Below are 10,372 nucleotides of genomic sequence, written 5' to 3'. Positions count from 1 at the left end.
CCTGGATGTCTGAGCCCACCCCTGGAACACAGGCAGGACGTCCTTCAGCGTCCATCCACATCAATCACGGTCTAGGGGTGGGAGGGTGAGACTGGGGGAAATCTCCTTCTGATATAGGGGAGGGGGTATAAATCTCCTTCTGATATAGGGGAGGGGGTATAAGTCTTCTGATATAGCGGAGGGTGAGACTGGGGGAAATCTTCTGATATAGGGGAGGGGGTATAAATCTTCTGATATAGGGGAGGGTGAGACTGGGGGAAATCTCCTTCTGATATAGGGGAGGGGGTATAAATCTCCTGATATAGGGGAGGGGGTATAAATCTCCTGATGATATAGGGGAGGGGGTATAAATCTCCTGATGATATAGGGAGGGGTATAAATATCCTGATATAGGGGAGGGGTATAAATCTCCTTCTGATATAGGGAGGGGTATAAATCTCCTTCTGATATAGGGGATGGGGTATAAATCTCCTTCTGTTATAGGGGAGGGGTATAAATCTCCTTCTGATATAGGGGAGGTGGTATAAATCTCCTTCTGATATAGGGGAGGGGGTATAAATCTTCTGATATAGGGGAGGGGTATAAATCTCCTTCTGATATAGGGGAGGGGGTATAAATCTCCTTCTGATATAGGGGGGTATAAATCTCCTGATATAGGGGAGGGGGTATAAATCTTCTGATATAGGGAGGGGTATACATCTCCTTCTGATATAGGGGAGGGGTATAAATCTCCTTCTGATATAGGGGAGGGGGTATAAATCTCCTGATATAGAGGAGGGGGTATAAATCTCCTGATATAGGGGAGGGGTATAAATCTTCTGATATAGGGGAGGGGGTATAAATCTCCTTCTGATATAGGGGAGGGGGTATAAATCTCCTTCTGATATAGGGGAAGGGGTATAAATCTTCTGATATAGGGGAGGGGGTATAAATCTTCTGATATAGGGGAGGGGGTATAAATCTCCTGATATAGGGGAGGGGGTATAAATCTCCTTCTGATATAGGGGAGGGGGTATAAATCTCCTTCTGATATAGGGGAGGGGGTATAAATCTCCTGATATAGGGGAGGGGGTATAAATATTCTGATATAGGGGAGGGGGTATAAATCTCCTGATATAGGGGAGGGGGTATAAATCTTCTGATATAGGGGAGGGTGAGACTGGGGGAAATCTCCTTCTGATATAGGGGAGGGGGTATACATCTCCTGATATAGGGGAGGGGGTATAAATCTCCTTCTGATATAGGGGAGGGGGTATAAATCTCCTGATATAGGGGAGGGGGTATACATCTCCTTCTGATATAGGGGAGGGGGTATAAATCTCCTTCTGATATAGGGGAGGGGGTATAAATCTCCTGATATAGGGGAGGGGGTATAAAACTCCTTTTGATATAGGGGAGGGGGTATAAATCTCCTGATATAGGGGAGGGGGTATAAAACTCCTTTTGATATAGGGGAGGGGTATAAATCTCCTGATATAGGGGAGGGGGTATAAATCTCCTTCTGATATAGGGGAGGGGGTATAAATCTCCTGATATAGGGGAGGGGGTATACATCTCCTTCTGATATAGGGGAGGGGGTATAAATATCCTTCTGATATAGGGGAGGGGGTATAAATCTCCTGATATAGGGGAGGGGGTATAAATCTCCTTTTGATATAGGGGAGGGGGTATAAATCTCCTGATATAGGGGAGGGGGTATAAATCTTCTGATATAGGGGAGGGGGTATAAATCTCCTTCTGATATAGGGGAGGGGGTATAAATCTCCTTCTGATATAGGGGAGGGGGTATAAATCTCCTGATATAGAGGAGGGGGTATAAATCTTCTGATATAGGGGAGGGGGTATAAATCTTCTGATATATGGGAGGGGGTATAAATCTCCTGATATAGGGGAGGGGGTATAAATCTCCTGATATAGGGGAGGGGGTATAAATCTCCTTCTGATATAGGGGAGGGGGTATACATCTCCTTCTGATATAGGGGAGGGGGTATAAATCTTCTGATATAGGGGAGGGGGTATAAATCTCCTGATATAGGGGAGGGGGTATACATCTTCTGATATAGGGGAGGGGGTGTAAATCTCCTTCTGATATAGGGGAGGGGGTATTAAACATGCAGAGGACGTTCTGTTCCTCTGCTCAGACGTTGCTGACGCGCACCAGATCTTAAATCGCCTGGATAGGGATTATACGAATGTTACTGCAATCTGGTGCCAGACGGCACAATGCGTGACTTGGCACGTAACCATTGGTTGATGAATGTATCATCTGAGCAGGGGGGCGGGACCAAAGTGTGTGTGAAATTATGTCACTGCTCATGTCTTTTTTCACTTTATTTACGGCCAATAACCATTTAAAGAATGTAATATGTATGCAAATGAGGTTGTTATTAAGGACTGTGTTCTTCTCAGCTCTTAGGGAAAGGAGTAACCGAAGACCCTGAGAAAGAGTGGGCTCCCAAGTGGCGCAGCCGTCAAATGCCCTGCTTCTCAGTGCAAGATGCGACACTGCAGTTCACTGGTTCGAATCCAGGCTGCATCCCATCCGGCTGTGATTGGGAGTCCCATAGGGCGTCATTGTAAAATGAGAATTTGTTATTAACTGATTTGCCTAGTTAATTAAAAAGTGCCTCCCACAACGCATGAAGGTACCTTTATTTAGAATAGTGTGTAAATAGTAGTGGTGTGAATTCACGCCACTGTATCAGTGTTCACTTTACTGCAGCAGACAGTCACCATCTGAGACCATGTTAGATACACTACTATGTGGACACCCCTTAAAATTTGTGTTGCTGACCGGTGTATGAAATCAAGCACACAGCCATGCAATCTCCATAGACAAACATTGGCAGTAGAATGGTCTTACTGAAGAGCTCCGTGACTTTCAACGTGGCACCGTCATAGGATACCACCATACCTAAAAGTTAGTTCATCAAACTCACTACCGAGTTCCAAACTGCAGAAGATATGTTCATTGGGAGCTTCATGAAATGGGTTTCCATGGCAGGGCAGCCGTACACAAGCCTAAAATCACCACGTGCAATGCCAAGCATCGGCTGGAGTGGTGTAGCGCTCGCCGCTATTGGATTGGACCAGTGGAAACGTGTTCTCTGGAGTGATGAATCACTCTTCACCATCTGGCAGTTCAACAGACTAATCTGGGTATTGGCGGATGCCAGGAGAATGCAACCTGCCCAAATGCATTGTGCCAACTGTAAAGTGTGGTGGTGGAGGAATAATGGTCAGGCTGCTTTCATGTTTCGGGCCCCTTAGTTCCAGTGAAGGAAAATCCTTAATGCTACAGCATACAACTAGATGATTCTGTGCTTCCAACTTTGTGGCAACAGTTTGACCTCAACCCCATCATCGACCACCGTTGGGATGAATTGGAATCCCGCCTGTGAGCCAGGCCTAATCGCCCAAAACCAGTGCCCGACCTCACTAATGCTCTTGTGGCTGAACGGAAGCAAGTCCCCACAGCAATGTTCCAACATCTAGTGGAAATGACTTTTGGCCATGAAGTGTATGTTTCCTTTGTCTTCAGTCCCAGTCTGTGCCTCGGTCTCTGTGTGTCTGATGTTGTGGGTGTTGGGTGAATGCGGAGCGTATCCCTGTGATAATGGTGTCATCAGGCCTTGGAGCGAACACTGAGGGATGGATGGAGGAGCAAGAGACTGCTCCATCCCTCCTCCACTGTCTGTGAATTAGAATCATGGTTATTGTCACAGTCCGACGGAGTATAAACAGAGGGTGTATCCCAAATGTCCCACTTTTCCCTACATAGTGCACTACTTTTGACCAGAGGCCTGTGGGGCCTGGCAATGCGACAGGGAATCGGGTGCCGTTTGGGACGCATCCAGAGATGACCATGCGTAGCATAGTGGGCTGCCAAGGCCTGGAGGGAGACTCATCCAGCTAGCTACAGTGGGGAGCAACAAGTATTTGATACACTGCCAATTTTTCAGGTTTTCCTACTTACAAAGCATGTAGAGGTCTGTCATTTTTATCATAGATACACTTCAACTGTGAGAGACGGAATCTAAAACAAAAATCCAGAAAATCACATTGTATGATTTTTAAGTAATTCATTTGCATTTTATTGCATGACATAAGTATTTGATCACCTACCAACCAGTAAGAATTCCGTCTCTCACTGACCTGTTAGTTTTTCTTTAAGAAGCCCTCCTGTTCTCCACTCATTACCTGTATTAACCTCTTGCTCCTACCTGACACACAGGCGTCCCATCTAGACATCTGGAAATGCAAATGCGCTACGCTAAATGCTAATAGCACTCGTTAAAACTCAAACGTTCATTAAAATACACATGCAGGGTATTGAATTAAAGCTACACTCGTTGTGAATCCAGGCAACAAGTCAGATTTTTAAAATGCTTTTCGGCGAAAGCATGAGAAGCTATTATCTGATAGCATGTAACACCCCAAAAGACCCGCAGGGGACGTAAACAAAATAATTAGCATAGTCGGCGCTACACAAAACGCAAAATAAAATATAAAACATTCATTACCTTTGACCATCTTCTTTGTTGGCACTCCTAGATGTCCCATAAACACTATTGGGTCTTTATTTCGATTAAATCGGTCCATATATAGCCTAGATATCGATCTATGAAGACTGTGTGATCAACAAAAAAAAATGTGTTTTATAACGTAACGTCATTTTTTTTAATTAAAAAAGTCGACGATAAACTTTCACAAAACACTTCGAAATACTTTTGTAATGCAACTTTAGGTATTAGTAAATGTTAATAAGCGATCAAATTGATCACGAGGCGATGTATATTCTATAGCTGTACGTCTGGAAATAATGTCCGGGTAAATCTCAACCAAAATATCCGGTCGGAGACCTGAAGAAATGGGCTGTCTCTTGTTCGTTTGACCAAGAAACAAATCGTAGGCAAATTACAAGACTGTTGACATCGTGTGGAAGCTGTAGGTAATTGCAACCTCTGCCCCATTTAATGTGGTTCACCTTTATCAATCGGTTGAAGTGGCGCATGGATATATTTTTCCATTTTCAGTGATCAGATTTTCCTGCACTTTTCGATGAAACGCACGTTCTGTTATAGTCACAGCCGTGATTTAACCAGTTTTATAAACGTCTGAGTGTTTTCTATCCACACATACTAATCATATGCATATACTATATTCCTGGCATGAGAAGCAGGGTGCTGAAATGTTGCGCGATTTTTAACAGAATGTTCGAAAAAGTAGGGGGTAGGAGTAACAGGTTAATAACTGCACCTGTTTGAACTCGTTACCTGTATAAAAGACACCTGTCCACACACTCAATCAAACAGACTCCAACCTCTCAACAATGGCCAAGACCAGAGAGCTGTGTAAGGACATCAGGGAGAAAATTGTAGACCTGCACAAGGCTGGGATGGGCTACAGGACAATAGGCAAGCAGCTTGGTGAGAAGGCAACAACTGTTGGTGCAATTATTCGAAAATGGAAGAAGTTCAAGATGACGGTCAATCACCTTCGGTCTGGGGCTCCATGCAAGATCTCACCTCGTGGGGCGTCAATGATCATGAGGAAGGTGAGGGATCAGCCCAGAACTACACGGCAGGACCTGGTCAATGACCTGAAGAGAGCTGGGACCACAGTCTCAAAGAAAACCATTAGTAACACACTACGCTGTCATGGATTAAAATCCTGCAGCGCACGCAAGGTCCCCCTGCTCAAGCCAGCGCATGTCCAGGCCCATCTGAAGCCAATGACCATCTGGATGATCCAGAGGAGGAATGGGAGAAGGTCATGTGGTCTGATGAGACAGAAATAGAGCTTTTTGGTCTAAACTCCACTCGCCGTGTTTGGAGGAGGAAGAAGGATGAGTACAACCCCAAGAACACCATCCCAACCGTGAAGCATGGAGGTGGAAACATCATTCTTTGGGGATGCTTTTCTGCAAGGGGACAGGACGACTGCACCGTATTGAGGGGAGGATGGATGGGGCCATGTATCGCGAGATCTTGGCCAACAACCTCCTTCCCTCAGTAATAGCATTGAATATGGGTCATGGCTGGGTCTTCCAGCATGACAACAACCAGAAACACACAGCCAGGGCAACTAAGGAGTGGCTCCGTAAGAAGCATCTCAAGGTCCTGGAGTGGCCTAGCCAGTCTCCAGACCTGAACCCAATAGAAAATCTTTGGAGGGAGCTGAAAGTCTGTATTGCCCAGCGACAGCCCCGAAACCTGAAGGATCTGGAGAAGGTCTGTATGGAGGAGTGGGCCAAAATCCCTGCTGCAGTGTGTGCAAACCTGGTCAAGAACTACAGGAAACGTATGATCTCTGTAATTGCAAACAAAGGTTTCTATACCAAATATTAATTTCTGCTTATCTGATGTATCAAATACTTATTTCAAGCTTTTGTCAGCAACTCTACTACTGTATACCCAGATTATGATCAGATTAGAAATTGTTTCTGGGAAAAGGTTGTTGTCATGGTTTTCCAAACAGAGGCCTGTATCTGGTCCCTGGTTCATTCCCTGTTCTGTTCCTTGGCTAAAAGGCTTTATTCTAGGGCTGGGTTTTTAGGAGAGATTGATGAGCTGGTTGTCTGTGTGGCTGGGGGACAGCTCTACTCACTCTGATGTGATGCAGCCTATAGCCTAGGTCTTTGGTGTAGGGCAGACAAAGGGAGGCTGTGACAGAGAGAACCCCATACAGTACCTCAGTCATTGATGGACAAGATGATATACAGTACCTCAGTCATTGATGGAATGGAGGAGATTCAGTACCTCAGTCAGTTGGACAGAAGGATTTATAGTACCTCAGTCAGATGGACAGAAGGATTTATAGCACCTCAGTCAGATGGACAGGAGGATTTATAGCACCTCAGTCAGATGGACAGGAGGATTTATAGCACCTCAGTCAGATGGACAGGAGGATTTATAGCACCTCAGTCAGATGGACAGGAGGATTTATAGTACCTCAGTCAGATGGACAGAAGGATTTATAGTACCTCAGTCAGATGGACAGGGGGATTTATAGCACCTCAGTCAGATGGACAGGAGGATTTATAGCACCTCAGTCAGATGGACAGGAGGATGTATAGCACCTCAGTCAGATGGACAGGAGGATTTATAGCACCTCAGTCAGATGGACAGGAGGATTTATAGTACCTCAGTCAGATGGACAGAAGAATATACAGTACCTCAGTCAGATGGACAGAAGGATTTATAGTACCTCAGTCAGATGGACAGGAGGATTTATAGTACCTCAGTCAGATGGACAGAAGGATTTATAGTACCTCAGTCAGATGGACAGAAGGATTTATAGTACCTCAGTCAGATGGACAGAAGAATATACAGCACCTCAGTCAGATGGACAGAAGGATTTATAGTACCTCAGTCAGATGGACAGAAGGATTTATAGTACCTCAGTCAGATGGACAGAAGGATTTATAGTACCTCAGTCAGATGGACAGAAGAATATACAGCACCTCAGTCAGATGGACAGAAGGATTTATAGTACCTCAGTCAGATGGACAGAAGGATTTATAGTACCTCAGTCAGATGGACAGGAGGATTTATAGTACCTCAGTCAGATGGACAGGAGGATTTATAGTACCTCAGTCAGATGGACAGAAGAATATACAGTACCTCAGTCAGATGGACAGAAGGATTTATAGTACCTCAGTCAGATGGACAGAAGGATTTATAGTACCTCAGTCAGATGGACAGGAGAATATACAGCACCTCAGTCAGATGGACAGAATGATTTATAGTACCTCAGTCAGATGGACAGAAGAATATACAGTACCTCAGTCAGATGGGCAGAAGAATATACAGTACCTCAATCAGATGGACAGAAGGATTTATAGTACCTCAGTCAGATGGACAGGAGAATATACAGCACCTCAGTCAGATGGACAGAAGAATATACAGTACCTCAGTCAGATGGACAGAATGATTTATAGTACCTCAGTCAGATGGACAGAAGAATATACAGCACCTCAGTCAGATGGACAGAAGGATTTATAGTACCTCAGTCAGATGGACAGAAGGATTTATAGTACCTCAGTCAGATGGACAGGAGGATTTATAGTACCTCAGTCAGATGGACAGGAGGATTTATAGTACCTCAGTCAGATGGACAGGAGGATTTATAGTACCTCAGTCAGATGGACAGAAGGATTTATAGTACCTCAGTCAGATGGACAGAAGGATTTATAGTACCTCAGTCAGATGGACAGGAGGATTTATAGTACCTCAGTCAGATGGACAGAAGGATTTATAGTACCTCAGTCAGATGGACAGGAGGATTTATAGTACCTCAGTCAGATGGACAGAAGGATTTATAGTACCTCAGTCAGATGGACAGAAGGATTTATAGTACCTCAGTCAGATGGACAGGAGGATTTATAGTACCTCAGTCAGATGGACAGGAGGATTTATAGTACCTCAGTCAGATGGACAGGAGGATTTATAGTACCTCAGTCAGATGGACAGAAGGATTTATAGTACCTCAGTCAGATGGACAGGAGGATTTATAGTACCTCAGTCAGATGGACAGAAGGATTTATAGTACCTCAGTCAGATGGACAGGAGGATTTATAGTACCTCAGTCAGATGGACAGAAGGATTTATAGTACCTCAGTCAGATGGACAGGAGGATTTATAGTACCTCAGTCAGATGGACAGAAGGATTTATAGTACCTCAGTCAGATGGACAGGATTTGGACATGGACAGGATTTATAGTACCTCAGTCAGATGGACAGAAGGATTTATAGTACCTCAGTCAGATGGACAGAAGGATTTATAGCACCTCAGTCAGATGGACAGAAGAATATACAGTACCTCAGTCAGATGGACAGAAGAATATACAGTACCTCAGTCAGATGGACAGAAGGATTTATAGTACCTCAGTCAGATGGACAGGAGGATTTATAGTACCTCAGTCAGATGGACAGAAGGATTTATAGTACCTCAGTCAGATGGATAGGAGGATTTATAGTACCTCAGTCAGATGGACAGAAGGATTTATAGTACCTCAGTCAGATGGACAGAAGGATTTATAGTACCTCAGTCAGATGGACAGAAGGATTTATAGTACCTCAGTCAGATGGACAGAAGGATTTATAGCACCTCAGTCAGATGGACAGAAGAATATACAGTACCTCAGTCAGATGGACAGAAGAATATACAGTACCTCAGTCAGATGGACAGAAGGATTTATAGATTTATAGTACCTCAGTCAGATGGACAGAAGGATTTATAGTACCTCAGTCAGATGGACAGGAGGATTTATAGTACCTCAGTCAGATGGACGGAAGGATTTATAGTACCTCAGTCAGATGGACAGGAGAATATACAGTACCTCAGTCAGATGGACAGAAGGATTTATAGTACCTCAGTCAGATGGACAGAAGGATTTATAGTACCTCAGTCAGATGGACAGGAGGATTTATAACACCTCAGTCAGATGGACAGAAGAATATACAGTACCTCAGTCAGATGGACAGAAGGATTTATAGTACCTCAGTCAGATGGACAGAAGGATTTATAGTACCTCAGTCAGATGGACAGAAGGATTTATAGTACCTCAGTCAGATGGACAGAAGGATTTATAGTACCTCAGTCAGATGGACAGAATGATTTATAGTACCTCAGTCAGATGGACAGTCAGATGGACAGAAGGATTTAAGAATATACAGCACCTCAGTCAGATGGACAGAAGGATTTATAGCACCTCAGTCAGATGGACAGATGGACAGAAGAACAGAAGGAATATACAGTACCTCAGTCAGATGGACAGAAGGATTTATAGTACCTCAGTCAGATGGACAGAAGAATATACAGTACCTCAGTCAGATGGACAGGAGGATTTATAGTACCTCAGTCAGATGGACAGAAGAATATACAGTACCTCAGTCAGATGGACAGGAGGATTTATAGCACCTCAGTCAGATGGACAGGAGGATTTATAGTACCTCAGTCAGATGGACAGAAGAATATACAGTACCTCAGTCAGATGGACAGAAGGATTTATAGTACCTCAGTCAGATGGACAGAAGGATTTATAGTACCTCAGTCAGATGGACAGAAGAATATACAGTACCTCAGTCAGATGGACAGAAGGATTTATAGTACCTCAGTCAGATGTACAGAAGGATTTATAGTACCTCAGTCAGATGGACAGAAGAATATACAGTACCTCAGTCAGATGGACAGAAGGATTTATAGTACCTCAGTCAGATGGACAGAAGAATATACAGTACCTCAGTCAGATGGACAGAAGGATTTGTAGTACCTCAGTCAGATGGACAGAAGGATTTATAGTACCTCAGTCAGATGGACAGAAGAATATACAGTACCTCAGTCAGATGGACAGAAGGATTTATAGTAC

Source organism: Oncorhynchus keta, chromosome 12 (genome assembly GCF_023373465.1).
Source record: "Oncorhynchus keta strain PuntledgeMale-10-30-2019 chromosome 12, Oket_V2, whole genome shotgun sequence".
Classification (NCBI taxonomy): domain Eukaryota; kingdom Metazoa; phylum Chordata; class Actinopteri; order Salmoniformes; family Salmonidae; genus Oncorhynchus; species Oncorhynchus keta.
Note: the sequence above shows the minus strand (reverse complement) of the source record.